This window comes from Hoplias malabaricus, chromosome 8 (assembly GCF_029633855.1).
Source record: "Hoplias malabaricus isolate fHopMal1 chromosome 8, fHopMal1.hap1, whole genome shotgun sequence".
Lineage (NCBI taxonomy): Eukaryota > Metazoa > Chordata > Actinopteri > Characiformes > Erythrinidae > Hoplias > Hoplias malabaricus.
Window position 1 is genome coordinate 22,236,565 of NC_089807.1, and position 22,860 is coordinate 22,259,424.

Consider the following 22,860-nt stretch of genomic DNA (forward strand, 5'->3'; position numbering starts at 1 on the left):
ACAAGTGCATTTAGGACAGACTCGGATGCTCTCCTATGATTGTAGAACGAGTACATCTGGCAAAAGCCTAGCCCTAGCCCCTGAACTTAATCCTATCTCCTTCCTTTCAGAGGTTGCTGAAAACGGTGTCCCTGGTGGTCTAGTGGCTAGGATTCGGCGCTCTCACCGCCGCGGCCTGGGTTCGATTCCCGGTCAGGGAAGCGTGTGCTTTCTTGCACACCAAGTCCACTACAAGACTCTGGAAGCCCCCCACCCACATGCTGTGTAGGTTAAAGGAATGTAAAGCGTCGTCCTTCTGCTACTTCCTTTTTTGCCAAACTTCTAAACGACACGTTGCTGCCTCATTCACCACCTCCACACACCCACACCAGCGTGGCTTTATGCTTTCAAGTCTGCAAGTCTTTTAGGGAGGCAAGATAAAGTTTGAGAATTATTAATAACTACAGTCCTCTGCTCTACCAACTGAGCTATCAAAGGTGCTAGCCTAAAGAGTTGGACTGAAAACTGACAAGTGCATTTAGGACAGACTCGGATGCTCTCCTATGATTGTAGAACGAGTACATCTGGCAAAAGCCTAGCCCTAGCCCCTGAACTTAATCCTATCTCCTTCCTTTCAGACGTGGCTGAAAACGGTGTCTCTGGTGGTCTAGTGGCTAGGATTCGGCGCTCTCACCGCCGCGGCCCCGGTTCGATTCCCGGTCAGGGAAGCGTGTGCTTTCTTGCACACCAAGTCCACTACAAGACTCTGGAAGCCCCCCACCCACATGCTGTGTAGGTTAAAGGAATGTAAAGCGTCCTCCTTCTGCTACTTCCTTTTTTGCCAAACTTCTAAACGACACGTTGCTGCCTCATTCACCACCTCCACACACCCACACCAGCGTGGCTTTATGCTTTCAAGTCTGCAAGTCTTTTAGGGAGGCAAGATAAAGTTTGAGAAATTTGAATGGAACAGTGTAAATGATCCGTCACTGCCTTCAGCAGATTGCACTCTGGCATGCCAGCGCATCTGCAGGCAGGCACCTGGCCATGATATCCCGCAGTGGCGCGAGGGAAAAGAAAAGTCTTCTTCGAGCCGGATTTGAACCCGCAACCTAAGGATCGCCTTATTAACAACTACAGTCCTCTGCTCTACCAACTGAGCTATCAAAGGTGCTAGCCTAAAGAGTTGGACTGTAAACTGACAAGTGCATTTAGGACAGACTCGGATGCTCTCCTATGATTGTAGAACGAGTACATCTGGCAAAAGCCTAGCCCTAGCCCCTGAACTTAATCCTATCTCCTTCCTTTCAGACGTGGCTGAAAACGGTGTCCCTGGTGGTCTAGTGGCTAGGATTCGGCGCTCTCACCGCCGTGGCCCCGGTTCGATTCCCGGTCAGGGAAGCGTGTGCTTTCTTGCACACCAAGTCCACTACAAGACTCTGGAAGCCCCCCACCCACATGCTGTGTAGGTTAAAGGAATGTAAAGCGTCCTCCTTCTGCTACTTCCTTTTTTGCCAAACTTCTAAACGACACGTTGCTGCCTCATTCACCACCTCCACACACCCACACCAGCGTGGCTTTATGCTTTCAAGTCTGCAAGTCTTTTAGGGAGGCAAGATAAAGTTTGAGAAATTTGAATGGAACAGTGTAAATTATCCGTCACTGCCTTCAGCATATTGCACTCTGGCATGCCAGCACATCTGCAGGCAGGCACCTGGCCATGATATCCGGCAGTGGCGCGAGGGAAAAGAAAAGTCTTCTTCGAGCCGGATTTGAACCCGCGACCTAAGGGTCGCCTTATTAACAACTACAGTCCTCTGCTCTACCAACTGAGCTATCAAAGGTGCTAGCCTAAAGAGTTGGACTGAAAACTGACAAGTGCATTTAGGACAGACTCGGATGCTCTCCTATGATTGTAGAACGAGTACATCTGGCAAAAGCCTAGCCCTAGCCCCTGAACTTAATCCTATCTCCTTCCTTTCAGACGTGGCTGAAAACGGTGTCCCTGGTGGTCTAGTGGCTAGGATTCGGCGCTCTCACCGCCGCGGCCCGGGATCGATTCCCGGTCAGGGAAGCGTGTGCTTTCTTGCACACCAAGTCCACTACAAGACTCTGGAAGCCCCCCACGCACATGCTGTGTAGGTTGAAGGAATGTAAAGCGTCCTCCTTCTGCTACTTCCTTTTTTGCCAAACTTCTAAACGACACGTTGCTGCCTCATTCACCACCTCCACACACCCACACCAGCGTGGCTTTATGCTTTCAAGTCTGCAAGTCTTTTAGGGAGGCAAGATAATGTTTGAGAAATTTGAATGGAACAGTGTAAATGATCCGTCACTGCCTTCAGCAGATTGCACTCTGGCATGCCAGCGCATCTGCAGGCAGGCACCTGGCCATGATATCCGGCAGTGGCGCGAGGGAAAAGAAAAGACTTCTTCGAGCCGGATTTGAACCCGCGACCTAAGGATCGCCTTATTAACAACTCCAGTTCTCTGCTCTACCAACTGAACTATCAAAGGTGCTAGCCTAAAGAGTTGGACTGAAAACTGACAAGTGCATTTAGGACAGACTCGGATGCTCTCCTATGATTGTAGAACGAGTACATCTGGCAAAAGCCTAGCCCTAGCCCCTGAACTTAATCCTATCTCCTTCCTTTCAGACATGGCTGAAAACGGTGTCCCTGGTTGTCTAGTGGCTAGGATTCGGCGCTCTCACCGCCGCGGGCCCGGGTTTGAATCCCGGTTAGGGAAGCGTGTGCTTTCTTGCACACCAAGTCCACTACAAGACTCTGGAAGCCCCCCACCCACATGCTGTGTAGGTTAAAGGAATGTAAAGCGTCCTCCTTCTGCTACTTCCTTTTTTGCCAAACTTCTAAACGACACGTTGCTGCCTCATTCACCACCTCCACACACCCACACCAGCGTGGCTTTATGCTTTCAAGTCTGCAAGTCTTTTAGGGAGGCAAGATAATGTTTGAGAAATTTGAATGGAACAGTGTAAATGATCCGTCACTGCCTTCAGCAGATTGCACTCTGGCATGCCAGCGCATCTGCAGGCAGGCACCTGGCCATGATATCCGGCAGTGGCGCGAGGGAAAAGAAAAGTCTTCTTCGAGCCGGATTTGAACCCGCAACCTAAGGATCACCTTATTAACAACTACAGTCCACTGCTCTACCAACTGAGCTATCAAAGGTGCTAGCCTAAAGAGTTGGACTGAAAACTGACAAGTGCATTTAGGACAGACTCGGATGCTCTCCTATGATTGTAGAACGAGTACATCTGGCAAAAGCCTAGCCCTAGCCCCTGAACTTAATCCTATCTCCTTCCTTTCAGACGTGGCTGAAAACGGTGTCCCTGGTGGTCTAGTGGCTAGGATTCGGCGCTCTCACCGCCGCGGCCCGGGTTTGATTCCCGGTCAGGGAAGCGTGTGCTTTCTTGCACACCAAGTCCACTACAAGACTCTGGAAGCCCCCCACCCACATGCTGTGTAGGTTAAAGGAATGTAAAGCGTCCTCCTTCTGCTACTTCCTTTTTTGCCAAACTTCTAAACGACACGTTGCTGCCTCATTCACCACCTCCACACACCCACACCAGCGTGGCTTTATGCTTTCAAGTCTGCAAGTCTTTTAGGGAGGCAAGATAAAGTTTGAGAATTATTAACAACTACAGTCCTCTGCTCTACCAACTGAGCTATCAAAGGTGCTAGCCTAAAGAGTTGGACTGAAAACTGACAAGTGCATTTAGGACAGACTCGGATGCTCTCCTATGATTGTAGAACGAGTACATCTGGCAAAAGCCTAGCCCTAGCCCCTGAACTTAATCCTATCTCCTTCCTTTCAGACATGGCTGAAAACGGTGTCCCTGGTGGTCTAGTGGCTAGGATTCGGCGCTCTCACCGCCGCGGCCTGGGTTTGATTCCCGGTCAGGGAAGCGTGTGCTTTCTTGCACACCAAGTCCACTACAAGACTCTGGAAGCCCCCCACCCACATGCTGTGTAGGTTAAAGGAATGTAAAGCGTCCTCCTTCTGCTACTTCCTTTTTTGCCAAACTTCTAAACGACACGTTGCTGCCTCATTCACCACCTCCACACACCCACACCAGCGTGGCTTTATGCTTTCAAGTCTGCAAGTCTTTTAGGGAGGCAAGATAATGTTTGAGAAATTTGAATGGAACAGTGTAAATTATCCGTCACTGCCTTCAGCATATTGCACTCTGGCATGCCAGCGCATCTGCAGGCAGGCACCTGGCCATGATATCCGGCAGTGGCGCGAGGGAAAAGAAAAGTCTTCTTCGAGCCGGATTTGAACCCGCGACCTAAGGATCGCCTTATTAACAACTACAGTCCTCCGCTCTACCAACTGAGCTATCAAAGGTGCTAGCCTAAAGAGTTGGACTGAAAACTGACAAGTGCATTTAGGACAGACTCGGATGCTCTCCTATGATTGTAGAACGAGTACATCTGGCAAAAGCCTAGCCCTAGCCCCTGAACTTAATCCTATCTCCTTCCTTTCAGAGGTTGCTGAAAACGGTGTCCCTGGTGGTCTAGTGGCTAGGATTCGGCGCTCTCACCGCCGCGGCCTGGGTTCGATTCCCGGTCAGGGAAGCGTGTGCTTTCTTGCACACCAAGTCCACTACAAGACTCTGGAAGCCCCCCACCCACATGCTGTGTAGGTTAAAGGAATGTAAAGCGTCCTCCTTCTGCTACTTCCTTTTTTGCCAAACTTCTAAACGACACGTTGCTGCCTCATTCACCACCTCCACACACCCACACCAGCGTGGCTTTATGCTTTCAAGTCTGCAAGTCTTTTAGGGAGGCAAGATAAAGTTTGAGAATTATTAATAACTACAGTCCTCTGCTCTACCAACTGAGCTATCAAAGGTGCTAGCCTAAAGAGTTGGACTGAAAACTGACAAGTGCATTTAGGACAGACTCGGATGCTCTCCTATGATTGTAGAACGAGTACATCTGGCAAAAGCCTAGCCCTAGCCCCTGAACTTAATCCTATCTCCTTCCTTTCAGACGTGGCTGAAAACGGTGTCTCTGGTGGTCTAGTGGCTAGGATTCGGCGCTCTCACCGCCGCGGCCCCGGTTCGATTCCCGGTCAGGGAAGCGTGTGCTTTCTTGCACACCAAGTCCACTACAAGACTCTGGAAGCCCCCCACCCACATGCTGTGTAGGTTAAAGGAATGTAAAGCGTCCTCCTTCTGCTACTTCCTTTTTTGCCAAACTTCTAAACGACACGTTGCTGCCTCATTCACCACCTCCACACACCCACACCAGCGTGGCTTTATGCTTTCAAGTCTGCAAGTCTTTTAGGGAGGCAAGATAAAGTTTGAGAAATTTGAATGGAACAGTGTAAATGATCCGTCACTGCCTTCAGCAGATTGCACTCTGGCATGCCAGCGCATCTGCAGGCAGGCACCTGGCCATGATATCCCGCAGTGGCGCGAGGGAAAAGAAAAGTCTTCTTCGAGCCGGATTTGAACCCGCAACCTAAGGATCGCCTTATTAACAACTACAGTCCTCTGCTCTACCAACTGAGCTATCAAAGGTGCTAGCCTAAAGAGTTGGACTGTAAACTGACAAGTGCATTTAGGACAGACTCGGATGCTCTCCTATGATTGTAGAACGAGTACATCTGGCAAAAGCCTAGCCCTAGCCCCTGAACTTAATCCTATCTCCTTCCTTTCAGACGTGGCTGAAAACGGTGTCCCTGGTGGTCTAGTGGCTAGGATTCGGCGCTCTCACCGCCGTGGCCCCGGTTCGATTCCCGGTCAGGGAAGCGTGTGCTTTCTTGCACACCAAGTCCACTACAAGACTCTGGAAGCCCCCCACCCACATGCTGTGTAGGTTAAAGGAATGTAAAGCGTCCTCCTTCTGCTACTTCCTTTTTTGCCAAACTTCTAAACGACACGTTGCTGCCTCATTCACCACCTCCACACACCCACACCAGCGTGGCTTTATGCTTTCAAGTCTGCAAGTCTTTTAGGGAGGCAAGATAAAGTTTGAGAAATTTGAATGGAACAGTGTAAATTATCCGTCACTGCCTTCAGCAGATTGCACTCTGGCATGCCAGCGCATCTGCAGGCAGGCACCTGGCCATGATATCCGGCAGTGGCGCGAGGGAAAAGAAAAGTCTTCTTCGAGCCGGATTTGAACCCGCGACCTAAGGTTCGCCTTATTAACAACTACAGTCCTCTGCTCTACCAACTGAGCTATCAAACGTGCTAGCCTAAAGAGTTGGACTGAAAACTGACAAGTGCATTTAGGACAGACTCGGATGCTCTCCTATGATTGTAGAACGAGTACATCTGGCAAAAGCCTAGCCCTAGCCCCTGAACTTAATCCTATCTCCTTCCTTTCAGACATGGCTGAAAACGGTGTCCCTGGTGGTCTAGTGGCTAGGATTCGGCGCTCTCACCGCCGCGGCCTGGGTTTGATTCCCGGTCAGGGAAGCGTGTGCTTTCTTGCACACCAAGTCCACTACAAGACTCTGGAAGCCCCCCACCCACATGCTGTGTAGGTTAAAGGAATGTAAAGCGTCCTCCTTCTGCTACTTCCTTTTTTGCCAAACTTCTAAACGACACGTTGCTGCCTCATTCACCACCTCCACACACCCACACCAGCGTGGCTTTATGCTTTCAAGTCTGCAAGTCTTTTAGGGAGGCAAGATAATGTTTGAGAAATTTGAATGGAACAGTGTAAATGATCCGTCACTGCCTTCAGCAGATTGCACTCTGGCATGCCAGCGCATCTGCAGGCAGGCACCTGGCCATGATATCCGGCAGTGGCGCGAGGGAAAAGAAAAGTCTTCTTTGAGCCGGATTTGAACCCACGACCTAAGGATCGCCTTATTAACAACTACAGTCCTCTGCTCTATCAACTGAGCTTTCAAAGGTGCTAGCCTAAAGAGTTGGACTGAAAACTGACAAGTGCATTTAGGACAGACTCGGATGCTCTCCTATGATTGTAGAACGAGTACATCTGGCAAAAGCCTAGCCCTAGCCCCTGAACTTAATCCTATCTCCTTCCTTTCAGACGTGGCTGAAAGCGGTGTCCCTGGTGGTCTAGTGGCTAGGATTCGGCGCTCTCACCGCCGTGGCCCGGGTTCGATTCCCGGTCAGGGAAGCGTGTGCTTTCTTGCACACCAAGTCCACTACAAGACTCTGGAAGCCCCCCACCCACATGCTGTGTAGGTTAAAGGAATGTAAAGCGTCCTCCTTCTGCTACTTCCTTTTTTGCCAAACTTCTAAACGACACGTTGCTGCCTCATTCACCACCTCCACACACCCACACCAGCGTGGCTTTATGCTTTCAAGTCTGCAAGTCTTTTAGGGAGGCAAGATAAAGTTTGAGAAATTTGAATGGAACAGTGTAAATTATCCGTCACTGCCTTCAGCATATTGCACTCTGGCATGCCAGCACATCTGCAGGCAGGCACCTGGCCATGATATCCGGCAGTGGCGCGAGGGAAAAGAAAAGTCTTCTTCGAGCCGGATTTGAACCCGCGACCTAAGGATCGCCTTATTAACAACTACAGTCCTCTGCTCTACCAACTGAGCTATCAACGGTGCTAGCCTAAAGAGTTGGGCTGAAAACTGACAAGTGCATTTAGGACAGACTCGGATGCTCTCCTATGATTGTAGAACGAGTACATCTGGCAAAAGCCTAGCCCTAGCCCCTGAACTTAATCCTATCTCCTTCCTTTCAGACGTGGCTGAAAACGGTGTCCCTGGTGGTCTAGTGGCTAGGATTCGGCGCTCTCACCGCCGCGGCCCGGGTTTGATTCCCGGTCAGGGAAGCGTGTGCTTTCTTGCACACCAAGTCCACTACAAGACTCTGGAAGCCCCCCACCCACATGCTGTGTAGGTTAAAGGAATGTAAAGCGTCCTCCTTCTGCTACTTCCTTTTTTGCCAAACTTCTAAACGACACGTTGCTGCCTCATTCACCACCTCCACACACCCACACCAGCGTGGCTTTATGCTTTCAAGTCTGCAAGTCTTTTAGGGAGGCAAGATAAAGTTTGAGAAATTTGAATGGAACAGTGTAAATTATCCGTCACTGCCTTCAGCATATTGCACTCTGGCATGCCAGCACATCTGCAGGCAGGCACCTGGCCATGATATCCGGCAGTGGCGCGAGGGAAAAGAAAAGTCTTCTTCGAGCCGGATTTGAACCCGCGACCTAAGGGTCGCCTTATTAACAACTACAGTCCTCTGCTCTACCAACTGAGCTATCAAAGGTGCTAGCCTAAAGAGTTGGACTGAAAACTGACAAGTGCATTTAGGACAGACTCGGATGCTCTCCTATGATTGTAGAATGAGTACATCTGGCAAAAGCCTAGCCCTAGCCCCTGAACTTAATCCTATCTCCTTCCTTTCAGACGTGGCTTAAAACGGTGTCCCTGGTGGTCTAGTGGCTAGGATTCGGCGCTCTCACCGCCGCGGCCCGGGATCGATTCCCGGTCAGGGAAGCGTGTGCTTTCTTGCACACCAAGTCCACTACAAGACTCTGGAAGCCCCCCACGCACATGCTGTGTAGGTTAAAGGAATGTAAAGCGTCCTCCTTCTGCTACTTCCTTTTTTGCCAAACTTCTAAACGACACGTTGCTGCCTCATTCACCACCTCCACACACCCACACCAGCGTGGCTTTATGCTTTCAAGTCTGCAAGTCTTTTAGGGAGGCAAGATAATGTTTGAGAAATTTGAATGGAACAGTGTAAATGATCCGTCACTGCCTTCAGCAGATTGCACTCTGGCATGCCAGCGCATCTGCAGGCAGGCACCTGGCCATGATATCCGGCAGTGGCGCGAGGGAAAAGAAAAGACTTCTTCGAGCCGGATTTGAACCCGCGACCTAAGGATCGCCTTATTAACAACTCCAGTTCTCTGCTCTACCAACTGAACTATCAAAGGTGCTAGCCTAAAGAGTTGGACTGAAAACTGACAAGTGCATTTAGGACAGACTCGGATGCTCTCCTATGATTGTAGAACGAGTACATCTGGCAAAAGCCTAGCCCTAGCCCCTGAACTTAATCCTATCTCCTTCCTTTCAGACATGGCTGAAAACGGTGTCCCTGGTGGTCTAGTGGCTAGGATTCGGCGCTCTCACCGCCGCGGGCCCGGGTTTGAATCCCGGTTAGGGAAGCGTGTGCTTTCTTGCACACCAAGTCCACTACAAGACTCTGGAAGCCCCCCACCCACATGCTGTGTAGGTTAAAGGAATGTAAAGCGTCCTCCTTCTGCTACTTCCTTTTTTGCCAAACTTCTAAACGACACGTTGCTGCCTCATTCACCACCTCCACACACCCACACCAGCGTGGCTTTATGCTTTCAAGTCTGCAAGTCTTTTAGGGAGGCAAGATAAAGTTTGAGAATTATTAACAACTACAGTCCTCTGCTCTACCAACTGAGCTATCAAAGGTGCTAGCCTAAAGAGTTGGACTGAAAACTGACAAGTGCATTTAGGACAGACTCGGATGCTCTCCTATGATTGTAGAACGAGTACATCTGGCAAAAGCCTAGCCCTAGCCCCTGAACTTAATCCTATCTCCTTCCTTTCAAACGTGGCTGAAAACGGTGTCCCTGGTGGTCTAGTGGCTAGGATTCGGCGCTCTCACCGCCGCGGCCCGGGTTTGATTCCCGGTCAGGGAAGCGTGTGCTTTCTTGCACACCAAGTCCACTACAAGACTCTGGAAGCCCCCCACCCACATGCTGTGTAGGTTAAAGGAATGTAAAGCGTCCTCCTTCTGCTACTTCCTTTTTTGCCAAACTTCTAAACGACACGTTGCTGCCTCATTCACCACCTCCACACACCCACACCAGCGTGGCTTTATGCTTTCAAGTCTGCAAGTCTTTTAGGGAGGCAAGATAAAGTTTGAGAATTATTAACAACTACAGTCCTCTGCTCTACCAACTGAGCTATCAAAGGTGCTAGCCTAAAGAGTTGGACTGAAAACTGACAAGTGCATTTAGGACAGACTCGGATGCTCTCCTATGATTGTAGAACGAGTACATCTGGCAAAAGCCTAGCCCTAGCCCCTGAACTTAATCCTATCTCCTTCCTTTCAGACATGGCTGAAAACGGTGTCCCTGGTGGTCTAGTGGCTAGGATTCGGCGCTCTCACCGCCGCGGCCTGGGTTTGATTCCCGGTCAGGGAAGCGTGTGCTTTCTTGCACACCAAGTCCACTACAAGACTCTGGAAGCCCCCCACCCACATGCTGTGTAGGTTAAAGGAATGTAAAGCGTCCTCCTTCTGCTACTTCCTTTTTTGCCAAACTTCTAAACGACACGTTGCTGCCTCATTCACCACCTCCACACACCCACACCAGCGTGGCTTTATGCTTTCAAGTCTGCAAGTCTTTTAGGGAGGCAAGATAATGTTTGAGAAATTTGAATGGAACAGTGTAAATTATCCGTCACTGCCTTCAGCATATTGCACTCTGGCATGCCAGCGCATCTGCAGGCAGGCACCTGGCCATGATATCCGGCAGTGGCGCGAGGGAAAAGAAAAGTCTTCTTCGAGCCGGATTTGAACCCGCGACCTAAGGATCGCCTTATTAACAACTACAGTCCTCCGCTCTACCAACTGAGCTATCAAAGGTGCTAGCCTAAAGAGTTGGACTGAAAACTGACAAGTGCATTTAGGACAGACTCGGATGCTCTCCTATGATTGTAGAACGAGTACATCTGGCAAAAGCCTAGCCCTAGCCCCTGAACTTAATCCTATCTCCTTCCTTTCAGAGGTTGCTGAAAACGGTGTCCCTGGTGGTCTAGTGGCTAGGATTCGGCGCTCTCACCGCCGCGGCCTGGGTTCGATTCCCGGTCAGGGAAGCGTGTGCTTTCTTGCACACCAAGTCCACTACAAGACTCTGGAAGCCCCCCACCCACATGCTGTGTAGGTTAAAGGAATGTAAAGCGTCCTCCTTCTGCTACTTCCTTTTTTGCCAAACTTCTAAACGACACGTTGCTGCCTCATTCACCACCTCCACACACCCACACCAGCGTGGCTTTATGCTTTCAAGTCTGCAAGTCTTTTAGGGAGGCAAGATAAAGTTTGAGAATTATTAATAACTACAGTCCTCTGCTCTACCAACTGAGCTATCAAAGGTGCTAGCCTAAAGAGTTGGACTGAAAACTGACAAGTGCATTTAGGACAGACTCGGATGCTCTCCTATGATTGTAGAACGAGTACATCTGGCAAAAGCCTAGCCCTAGCCCCTGAACTTAATCCTATCTCCTTCCTTTCAGACGTGGCTGAAAACGGTGTCTCTGGTGGTCTAGTGGCTAGGATTCGGCGCTCTCACCGCCGCGGCCCCGGTTCGATTCCCGGTCAGGGAAGCGTGTGCTTTCTTGCACACCAAGTCCACTACAAGACTCTGGAAGCCCCCCACCCACATGCTGTGTAGGTTAAAGGAATGTAAAGCGTCCTCCTTCTGCTACTTCCTTTTTTGCCAAACTTCTAAACGACACGTTGCTGCCTCATTCACCACCTCCACACACCCACACCAGCGTGGCTTTATGCTTTCAAGTCTGCAAGTCTTTTAGGGAGGCAAGATAAAGTTTGAGAAATTTGAATGGAACAGTGTAAATGATCCGTCACTGCCTTCAGCAGATTGCACTCTGGCATGCCAGCGCATCTGCAGGCAGGCACCTGGCCATGATATCCCGCAGTGGCGCGAGGGAAAAGAAAAGTCTTCTTCGAGCCGGATTTGAACCCGCAACCTAAGGATCGCCTTATTAACAACTACAGTCCTCTGCTCTACCAACTGAGCTATCAAAGGTGCTAGCCTAAAGAGTTGGACTGTAAACTGACAAGTGCATTTAGGACAGACTCGGATGCTCTCCTATGATTGTAGAACGAGTACATCTGGCAAAAGCCTAGCCCTAGCCCCTGAACTTAATCCTATCTCCTTCCTTTCAGACGTGGCTGAAAACGGTGTCCCTGGTGGTCTAGTGGCTAGGATTCGGCGCTCTCACCGCCGTGGCCCCGGTTCGATTCCCGGTCAGGGAAGCGTGTGCTTTCTTGCACACCAAGTCCACTACAAGACTCTGGAAGCCCCCCACCCACATGCTGTGTAGGTTAAAGGAATGTAAAGCGTCCTCCTTCTGCTACTTCCTTTTTTGCCAAACTTCTAAACGACACGTTGCTGCCTCATTCACCACCTCCACACACCCACACCAGCGTGGCTTTATGCTTTCAAGTCTGCAAGTCTTTTAGGGAGGCAAGATAAAGTTTGAGAAATTTGAATGGAACAGTGTAAATTATCCGTCACTGCCTTCAGCAGATTGCACTCTGGCATGCCAGCGCATCTGCAGGCAGGCACCTGGCCATGATATCCGGCAGTGGCGCGAGGGAAAAGAAAAGTCTTCTTCGAGCCGGATTTGAACCCGCGACCTAAGGTTCGCCTTATTAACAACTACAGTCCTCTGCTCTACCAACTGAGCTATCAAACGTGCTAGCCTAAAGAGTTGGACTGAAAACTGACAAGTGCATTTAGGACAGACTCGGATGCTCTCCTATGATTGTAGAACGAGTACATCTGGCAAAAGCCTAGCCCTAGCCCCTGAACTTAATCCTATCTCCTTCCTTTCAGACATGGCTGAAAACGGTGTCCCTGGTGGTCTAGTGGCTAGGATTCGGCGCTCTCACCGCCGCGGCCTGGGTTTGATTCCCGGTCAGGGAAGCGTGTGCTTTCTTGCACACCAAGTCCACTACAAGACTCTGGAAGCCCCCCACCCACATGCTGTGTAGGTTAAAGGAATGTAAAGCGTCCTCCTTCTGCTACTTCCTTTTTTGCCAAACTTCTAAACGACACGTTGCTGCCTCATTCACCACCTCCACACACCCACACCAGCGTGGCTTTATGCTTTCAAGTCTGCAAGTCTTTTAGGGAGGCAAGATAATGTTTGAGAAATTTGAATGGAACAGTGTAAATGATCCGTCACTGCCTTCAGCAGATTGCACTCTGGCATGCCAGCGCATCTGCAGGCAGGCACCTGGCCATGATATCCGGCAGTGGCGCGAGGGAAAAGAAAAGTCTTCTTTGAGCCGGATTTGAACCCACGACCTAAGGATCGCCTTATTAACAACTACAGTCCTCTGCTCTATCAACTGAGCTTTCAAAGGTGCTAGCCTAAAGAGTTGGACTGAAAACTGACAAGTGCATTTAGGACAGACTCGGATGCTCTCCTATGATTGTAGAACGAGTACATCTGGCAAAAGCCTAGCCCTAGCCCCTGAACTTAATCCTATCTCCTTCCTTTCAGACGTGGCTGAAAGCGGTGTCCCTGGTGGTCTAGTGGCTAGGATTCGGCGCTCTCACCGCCGTGGCCCGGGTTCGATTCCCGGTCAGGGAAGCGTGTGCTTTCTTGCACACCAAGTCCACTACAAGACTCTGGAAGCCCCCCACCCACATGCTGTGTAGGTTAAAGGAATGTAAAGCGTCCTCCTTCTGCTACTTCCTTTTTTGCCAAACTTCTAAACGACACGTTGCTGCCTCATTCACCACCTCCACACACCCACACCAGCGTGGCTTTATGCTTTCAAGTCTGCAAGTCTTTTAGGGAGGCAAGATAAAGTTTGAGAAATTTGAATGGAACAGTGTAAATTATCCGTCACTGCCTTCAGCATATTGCACTCTGGCATGCCAGCACATCTGCAGGCAGGCACCTGGCCATGATATCCGGCAGTGGCGCGAGGGAAAAGAAAAGTCTTCTTCGAGCCGGATTTGAACCCGCGACCTAAGGATCGCCTTATTAACAACTACAGTCCTCTGCTCTACCAACTGAGCTATCAACGGTGCTAGCCTAAAGAGTTGGGCTGAAAACTGACAAGTGCATTTAGGACAGACTCGGATGCTCTCCTATGATTGTAGAACGAGTACATCTGGCAAAAGCCTAGCCCTAGCCCCTGAACTTAATCCTATCTCCTTCCTTTCAGACGTGGCTGAAAACGGTGTCCCTGGTGGTCTAGTGGCTAGGATTCGGCGCTCTCACCGCCGCGGCCCGGGTTTGATTCCCGGTCAGGGAAGCGTGTGCTTTCTTGCACACCAAGTCCACTACAAGACTCTGGAAGCCCCCCACCCACATGCTGTGTAGGTTAAAGGAATGTAAAGCGTCCTCCTTCTGCTACTTCCTTTTTTGCCAAACTTCTAAACGACACGTTGCTGCCTCATTCACCACCTCCACACACCCACACCAGCGTGGCTTTATGCTTTCAAGTCTGCAAGTCTTTTAGGGAGGCAAGATAAAGTTTGAGAAATTTGAATGGAACAGTGTAAATTATCCGTCACTGCCTTCAGCATATTGCACTCTGGCATGCCAGCACATCTGCAGGCAGGCACCTGGCCATGATATCCGGCAGTGGCGCGAGGGAAAAGAAAAGTCTTCTTCGAGCCGGATTTGAACCCGCGACCTAAGGGTCGCCTTATTAACAACTACAGTCCTCTGCTCTACCAACTGAGCTATCAAAGGTGCTAGCCTAAAGAGTTGGACTGAAAACTGACAAGTGCATTTAGGACAGACTCGGATGCTCTCCTATGATTGTAGAATGAGTACATCTGGCAAAAGCCTAGCCCTAGCCCCTGAACTTAATCCTATCTCCTTCCTTTCAGACGTGGCTTAAAACGGTGTCCCTGGTGGTCTAGTGGCTAGGATTCGGCGCTCTCACCGCCGCGGCCCGGGATCGATTCCCGGTCAGGGAAGCGTGTGCTTTCTTGCACACCAAGTCCACTACAAGACTCTGGAAGCCCCCCACGCACATGCTGTGTAGGTTAAAGGAATGTAAAGCGTCCTCCTTCTGCTACTTCCTTTTTTGCCAAACTTCTAAACGACACGTTGCTGCCTCATTCACCACCTCCACACACCCACACCAGCGTGGCTTTATGCTTTCAAGTCTGCAAGTCTTTTAGGGAGGCAAGATAATGTTTGAGAAATTTGAATGGAACAGTGTAAATGATCCGTCACTGCCTTCAGCAGATTGCACTCTGGCATGCCAGCGCATCTGCAGGCAGGCACCTGGCCATGATATCCGGCAGTGGCGCGAGGGAAAAGAAAAGACTTCTTCGAGCCGGATTTGAACCCGCGACCTAAGGATCGCCTTATTAACAACTCCAGTTCTCTGCTCTACCAACTGAACTATCAAAGGTGCTAGCCTAAAGAGTTGGACTGAAAACTGACAAGTGCATTTAGGACAGACTCGGATGCTCTCCTATGATTGTAGAACGAGTACATCTGGCAAAAGCCTAGCCCTAGCCCCTGAACTTAATCCTATCTCCTTCCTTTCAGACATGGCTGAAAACGGTGTCCCTGGTGGTCTAGTGGCTAGGATTCGGCGCTCTCACCGCCGCGGGCCCGGGTTTGAATCCCGGTTAGGGAAGCGTGTGCTTTCTTGCACACCAAGTCCACTACAAGACTCTGGAAGCCCCCCACCCACATGCTGTGTAGGTTAAAGGAATGTAAAGCGTCCTCCTTCTGCTACTTCCTTTTTTGCCAAACTTCTAAACGACACGTTGCTGCCTCATTCACCACCTCCACACACCCACACCAGCGTGGCTTTATGCTTTCAAGTCTGCAAGTCTTTTAGGGAGGCAAGATAAAGTTTGAGAATTATTAACAACTACAGTCCTCTGCTCTACCAACTGAGCTATCAAAGGTGCTAGCCTAAAGAGTTGGACTGAAAACTGACAAGTGCATTTAGGACAGACTCGGATGCTCTCCTATGATTGTAGAACGAGTACATCTGGCAAAAGCCTAGCCCTAGCCCCTGAACTTAATCCTATCTCCTTCCTTTCAAACGTGGCTGAAAACGGTGTCCCTGGTGGTCTAGTGGCTAGGATTCGGCGCTCTCACCGCCGCGGCCCGGGTTTGATTCCCGGTCAGGGAAGCGTGTGCTTTCTTGCACACCAAGTCCACTACAAGACTCTGGAAGCCCCCCACCCACATGCTGTGTAGGTTAAAGGAATGTAAAGCGTCCTCCTTCTGCTACTTCCTTTTTTGCCAAACTTCTAAACGACACGTTGCTGCCTCATTCACCACCTCCACACACCCACACCAGCGTGGCTTTATGCTTTCAAGTCTGCAAGTCTTTTAGGGAGGCAAGATAAAGTTTGAGAATTATTAACAACTACAGTCCTCTGCTCTACCAACTGAGCTATCAAAGGTGCTAGCCTAAAGAGTTGGACTGAAAACTGACAAGTGCATTTAGGACAGACTCGGATGCTCTCCTATGATTGTAGAACGAGTACATCTGGCAAAAGCCTAGCCCTAGCCCCTGAACTTAATCCTATCTCCTTCCTTTCAGACATGGCTGAAAACGGTGTCCCTGGTGGTCTAGTGGCTAGGATTCGGCGCTCTCACCGCCGCGGCCTGGGTTTGATTCCCGGTCAGGGAAGCGTGTGCTTTCTTGCACACCAAGTCCACTACAAGACTCTGGAAGCCCCCCACCCACATGCTGTGTAGGTTAAAGGAATGTAAAGCGTCCTCCTTCTGCTACTTCCTTTTTTGCCAAACTTCTAAACGACACGTTGCTGCCTCATTCACCACCTCCACACACCCACACCAGCGTGGCTTTATGCTTTCAAGTCTGCAAGTCTTTTAGGGAGGCAAGATAATGTTTGAGAAATTTGAATGGAACAGTGTAAATTATCCGTCACTGCCTTCAGCATATTGCACTCTGGCATGCCAGCGCATCTGCAGGCAGGCACCTGGCCATGATATCCGGCAGTGGCGCGAGGGAAAAGAAAAGTCTTCTTCGAGCCGGATTTGAACCCGCGACCTAAGGATCGCCTTATTAACAACTACAGTCCTCCGCTCTACCAACTGAGCTATCAAAGGTGCTAGCCTAAAGAGTTGGACTGAAAACTGACAAGTGCATTTAGGACAGACTCGGATGCTCTCCTATGATTGTAGAACGAGTACATCTGGCAAAAGCCTAGCCCTAGCCCCTGAACTTAATCCTATCTCCTTCCTTTCAGAGGTTGCTGAAAACGGTGTCCCTGGTGGTCTAGTGGCTAGGATTCGGCGCTCTCACCGCCGCGGCCCGGGTTCGATTCCCGGTCAGGGTAGCGTGTGCTTTCTTGCACACCAAGTCCACTACAAGACTCTGGAAGCCCCCCACCCACATGCTGTGTAGGTTAAAGGAATGTAAAGCGTCCTCCTTCTGCTACTACCTTTTTTGCCAAACTTCTAAACGACACGTTGCTGCCTCATTCACCACCTCCACACACCCACACCAGCGTGGCTTTATGCTTTCAAGTCTGCAAGTCTTTTAGGGAGGCAAGATAAAGTTTGAGAATTATTAATAACTACAGTCCTCTGCTCTACCAACTGAGCTATCAAAGGTGCTAGCCTAAAGAGTTGGACTGAAAACTGACAAGTGCATTTAGGACAGACTCGGATGCTCTCCTATGATTGTAGAACGAGTACATCTGGCAAAAGCCTAGCCCTAGCCCCTGAACTTAATCCTATCTCCTTCCTTTCAGACGTGGCTGAAAACGGTGTCTCTGGTGGTCTAGTGGCTAGGATTCGGCGCTCTCACCGCCGCGGCCCCGGTTCGATTCCCGGTCAGGGAAGCGTGTGCTTTCTTGCACACCAAGTCCACTACAAGACTCTGGAAGCCCCCCACCCACATGCTGTGTAGGTTAAAGGAATGTAAAGCGTCCTCCTTCTGCTACTTCCTTTTTTGCCAAACTTCTAAACGACACGTTGCTGCCTCATTCACCACCTCCACACACCCACACCAGCGTGGCTTTATGCTTTCAAGTCTGCAAGTCTTTTAGGGAGGCAAGATAAAGTTTGAGAAATTTGAATGGAACAGTGTAAATGATCCGTCACTGCCTTCAGCAGATTGCACTCTGGCATGCCAGCGCATCTGCAGGCAGGCACCTGGCCATGATATCCCGCAGTGGCGCGAGGGAAAAGAAAAGTCTTCTTCGAGCCGGATTTGAACCCGCGACCTAAGGATCGCCTCATTAACAACTACAGTCCTCTGCTCTACCAACTGAGCTATCAAAGGTGCTAGCCTAAAGAGTTGGACTGTAAACTGACAAGTGCATTTAGGACAGACTCGGATGCTCTCCTATGATTGTAGAACGAGTACATCTGGCAAAAGCCTAGCCCTAGCCCCTGAACTTAATCCTATCTCCTTCCTTTCAGACGTGGCTGAAAACGGTGTCCCTGGTGGTCTAGTGGCTAGGATTCGGCGCTCTCACCGCCGTGGCCCCGGTTCGATTCCCGGTCAGGGAAGCGTGTGCTTTCTTGCACACCAAGTCCACTACAAGACTCTGGAAGCCCCCCACCCACATGCTGTGTAGGTTAAAGGAATGTAAAGCGTCCTCCTTCTGCTACTTCCTTTTTTGCCAAACTTCTAAACGACACGTTGCTGCCTCATTCACCACCTCCACACACCCACACCAGCGTGGCTTTATGCTTTCAAGTCTGCAAGTCTTTTAGGGAGGCAAGATAAAGTTTGAGAAATTTGAATGGAACAGTGTAAATTATCCGTCACTGCCTTCAGCATATTGCACTCTGGCATGCCAGCACATCTGCAGGCAGGCACCTGGCCATGATATCCGGCAGTGGCGCGAGGGAAAAGAAAAGTCTTCTTCGAGCCGGATTTGAACCCGCGACCTAAGGGTCGCCTTATTAACAACTACAGTCCTCTGCTCTACCAACTGAGCTATCAAAGGTGCTAGCCTAAAGAGTTGGACTGAAAACTGACAAGTGCATTTAGGACAGACTCGGATGCTCTCCTATGATTGTAGAACGAGTACATCTGGCAAAAGCCTAGCCCTAGCCCCTGAACTTAATCCTATCTCCTTCCTTTCAGACGTGGCTGAAAACGGTGTCCCTGGTGGTCTAGTGGCTAGGATTCGGCGCTCTCACCGCCGCGGCCCGGGATCGATTCCCGGTCAGGGAAGCGTGTGCTTTCTTGCACACCAAGTCCACTACAAGACTCTGGAAGCCCCCCACGCACATGCTGTGTAGGTTGAAGGAATGTAAAGCGTCCTCCTTCTGCTACTTCCTTTTTTGCCAAACTTCTAAACGACACGTTGCTGCCTCATTCACCACCTCCACACACCCACACCAGCGTGGCTTTATGCTTTCAAGTCTGCAAGTCTTTTAGGGAGGCAAGATAATGTTTGAGAAATTTGAATGGAACAGTGTAAATGATCCGTCACTGCCTTCAGCAGATTGCACTCTGGCATGCCAGCGCATCTGCAGGCAGGCACCTGGCCATGATATCCGGCAGTGGCGCGAGGGAAAAGAAAAGACTTCTTCGAGCCGGATTTGAACCCGCGACCTAAGGATCGCCTTATTAACAACTCCAGTTCTCTGCTCTACCAACTGAACTATCAAAGGTGCTAGCCTAAAGAGTTGGACTGAAAACTGACAAGTGCATTTAGGACAGACTCGGATGCTCTCCTATGATTGTAGAACGAGTACATCTGGCAAAAGCCTAGCCCTAGCCCCTGAACTTAATCCTATCTCCTTCCTTTCAGACATGGCTGAAAACGGTGTCCCTGGTTGTCTAGTGGCTAGGATTCGGCGCTCTCACCGCCGCGGGCCCGGGTTTGAATCCCGGTTAGGGAAGCGTGTGCTTTCTTGCACACCAAGTCCACTACAAGACTCTGGAAGCCCCCCACCCACATGCTGTGTAGGTTAAAGGAATGTAAAGCGTCCTCCTTCTGCTACTTCCTTTTTTGCCAAACTTCTAAACGACACGTTGCTGCCTCATTCACCACCTCCACACACCCACACCAGCGTGGCTTTATGCTTTCAAGTCTGCAAGTCTTTTAGGGAGGCAAGATAATGTTTGAGAAATTTGAATGGAACAGTGTAAATGATCCGTCACTGCCTTCAGCAGATTGCACTCTGGCATGCCAGCGCATCTGCAGGCAGGCACCTGGCCATGATATCCGGCAGTGGCGCGAGGGAAAAGAAAAGTCTTCTTCGAGCCGGATTTGAACCCGCAACCTAAGGATCACCTTATTAACAACTACAGTCCACTGCTCTACCAACTGAGCTATCAAAGGTGCTAGCCTAAAGAGTTGGACTGAAAACTGACAAGTGCATTTAGGACAGACTCGGATGCTCTCCTATGATTGTAGAACGAGTACATCTGGCAAAAGCCTAGCCCTAGCCCCTGAACTTAATCCTATCTCCTTCCTTTCAGACGTGGCTGAAAACGGTGTCCCTGGTGGTCTAGTGGCTAGGATTCGGCGCTCTCACCGCCGCGGCCCGGGTTTGATTCCCGGTCAGGGAAGCGTGTGCTTTCTTGCACACCAAGTCCACTACAAGACTCTGGAAGCCCCCCACCCACATGCTGTGTAGGTTAAAGGAATGTAAAGCGTCCTCCTTCTGCTACTTCCTTTTTTGCCAAACTTCTAAACGACACGTTGCTGCCTCATTCACCACCTCCACACACCCACACCAGCGTGGCTTTATGCTTTCAAGTCTGCAAGTCTTTTAGGGAGGCAAGATAAAGTTTGAGAATTATTAACAACTACAGTCCTCTGCTCTACCAACTGAGCTATCAAAGGTGCTAGCCTAAAGAGTTGGACTGAAAACTGACAAGTGCATTTAGGACAGACTCGGATGCTCTCCTATGATTGTAGAACGAGTACATCTGGCAAAAGCCTAGCCCTAGCCCCTGAACTTAATCCTATCTCCTTCCTTTCAGACATGGCTGAAAACGGTGTCCCTGGTGGTCTAGTGGCTAGGATTCGGCGCTCTCACCGCCGCGGCCTGGGTTTGATTCCCGGTCAGGGAAGCGTGTGCTTTCTTGCACACCAAGTCCACTACAAGACTCTGGAAGCCCCCCACCCACATGCTGTGTAGGTTAAAGGAATGTAAAGCGTCCTCCTTCTGCTACTTCCTTTTTTGCCAAACTTCTAAACGACACGTTGCTGCCTCATTCACCACCTCCACACACCCACACCAGCGTGGCTTTATGCTTTCAAGTCTGCAAGTCTTTTAGGGAGGCAAGATAATGTTTGAGAAATTTGAATGGAACAGTGTAAATTATCCGTCACTGCCTTCAGCATATTGCACTCTGGCATGCCAGCGCATCTGCAGGCAGGCACCTGGCCATGATATCCGGCAGTGGCGCGAGGGAAAAGAAAAGTCTTCTTCGAGCCGGATTTGAACCCGCGACCTAAGGATCGCCTTATTAACAACTACAGTCCTCCGCTCTACCAACTGAGCTATCAAAGGTGCTAGCCTAAAGAGTTGGACTGAAAACTGACAAGTGCATTTAGGACAGACTCGGATGCTCTCCTATGATTGTAGAACGAGTACATCTGGCAAAAGCCTAGCCCTAGCCCCTGAACTTAATCCTATCTCCTTCCTTTCAGAGGTTGCTGAAAACGGTGTCCCTGGTGGTCTAGTGGCTAGGATTCGGCGCTCTCACCGCCGCGGCCTGGGTTCGATTCCCGGTCAGGGAAGCGTGTGCTTTCTTGCACACCAAGTCCACTACAAGACTCTGGAAGCCCCCCACCCACATGCTGTGTAGGTTAAAGGAATGTAAAGCGTCCTCCTTCTGCTACTTCCTTTTTTGCCAAACTTCTAAACGACACGTTGCTGCCTCATTCACCACCTCCACACACCCACACCAGCGTGGCTTTATGCTTTCAAGTCTGCAAGTCTTTTAGGGAGGCAAGATAAAGTTTGAGAATTATTAATAACTACAGTCCTCTGCTCTACCAACTGAGCTATCAAAGGTGCTAGCCTAAAGAGTTGGACTGAAAACTGACAAGTGCATTTAGGACAGACTCGGATGCTCTCCTATGATTGTAGAACGAGTACATCTGGCAAAAGCCTAGCCCTAGCCCCTGAACTTAATCCTATCTCCTTCCTTTCAGACGTGGCTGAAAACGGTGTCTCTGGTGGTCTAGTGGCTAGGATTCGGCGCTCTCACCGCCGCGGCCCCGGTTCGATTCCCGGTCAGGGAAGCGTGTGCTTTCTTGCACACCAAGTCCACTACAAGACTCTGGAAGCCCCCCACCCACATGCTGTGTAGGTTAAAGGAATGTAAAGCGTCCTCCTTCTGCTACTTCCTTTTTTGCCAAACTTCTAAACGACACGTTGCTGCCTCATTCACCACCTCCACACACCCACACCAGCGTGGCTTTATGCTTTCAAGTCTGCAAGTCTTTTAGGGAGGCAAGATAAAGTTTGAGAAATTTGAATGGAACAGTGTAAATGATCCGTCACTGCCTTCAGCAGATTGCACTCTGGCATGCCAGCGCATCTGCAGGCAGGCACCTGGCCATGATATCCCGCAGTGGCGCGAGGGAAAAGAAAAGTCTTCTTCGAGCCGGATTTGAACCCGCAACCTAAGGATCGCCTTATTAACAACTACAGTCCTCTGCTCTACCAACTGAGCTATCAAAGGTGCTAGCCTAAAGAGTTGGACTGTAAACTGACAAGTGCATTTAGGACAGACTCGGATGCTCTCCTATGATTGTAGAACGAGTACATCTGGCAAAAGCCTAGCCCTAGCCCCTGAACTTAATCCTATCTCCTTCCTTTCAGACGTGGCTGAAAACGGTGTCCCTGGTGGTCTAGTGGCTAGGATTCGGCGCTCTCACCGCCGTGGCCCCGGTTCGATTCCCGGTCAGGGAAGCGTGTGCTTTCTTGCACACCAAGTCCACTACAAGACTCTGGAAGCCCCCCACCCACATGCTGTGTAGGTTAAAGGAATGTAAAGCGTCCTCCTTCTGCTACTTCCTTTTTTGCCAAACTTCTAAACGACACGTTGCTGCCTCATTCACCACCTCCACACACCCACACCAGCGTGGCTTTATGCTTTCAAGTCTGCAAGTCTTTTAGGGAGGCAAGATAAAGTTTGAGAAATTTGAATGGAACAGTGTAAATTA

General features: G+C 50.1%; 2 non-coding genes across 2 annotated transcripts; both read left to right on the forward strand.

Annotated features, from left to right (window-relative positions):
* The first annotated feature begins 7,034 nt into the window (after positions 1-7,034).
* trnae-cuc (transfer RNA glutamic acid (anticodon CUC)) lies at positions 7,035-7,106 on the forward strand. The gene has a single exon. It is a non-coding gene; the product is annotated as a tRNA-Glu (tRNA).
* Positions 7,107-13,267: 6,161 nt separating this feature from the next.
* On the forward strand, positions 13,268-13,339 carry trnae-cuc (transfer RNA glutamic acid (anticodon CUC)). Its single transcript has one exon. It is a non-coding gene; the product is annotated as a tRNA-Glu (tRNA).
* The last annotated feature ends 9,521 nt before the right edge of the window (positions 13,340-22,860 follow it).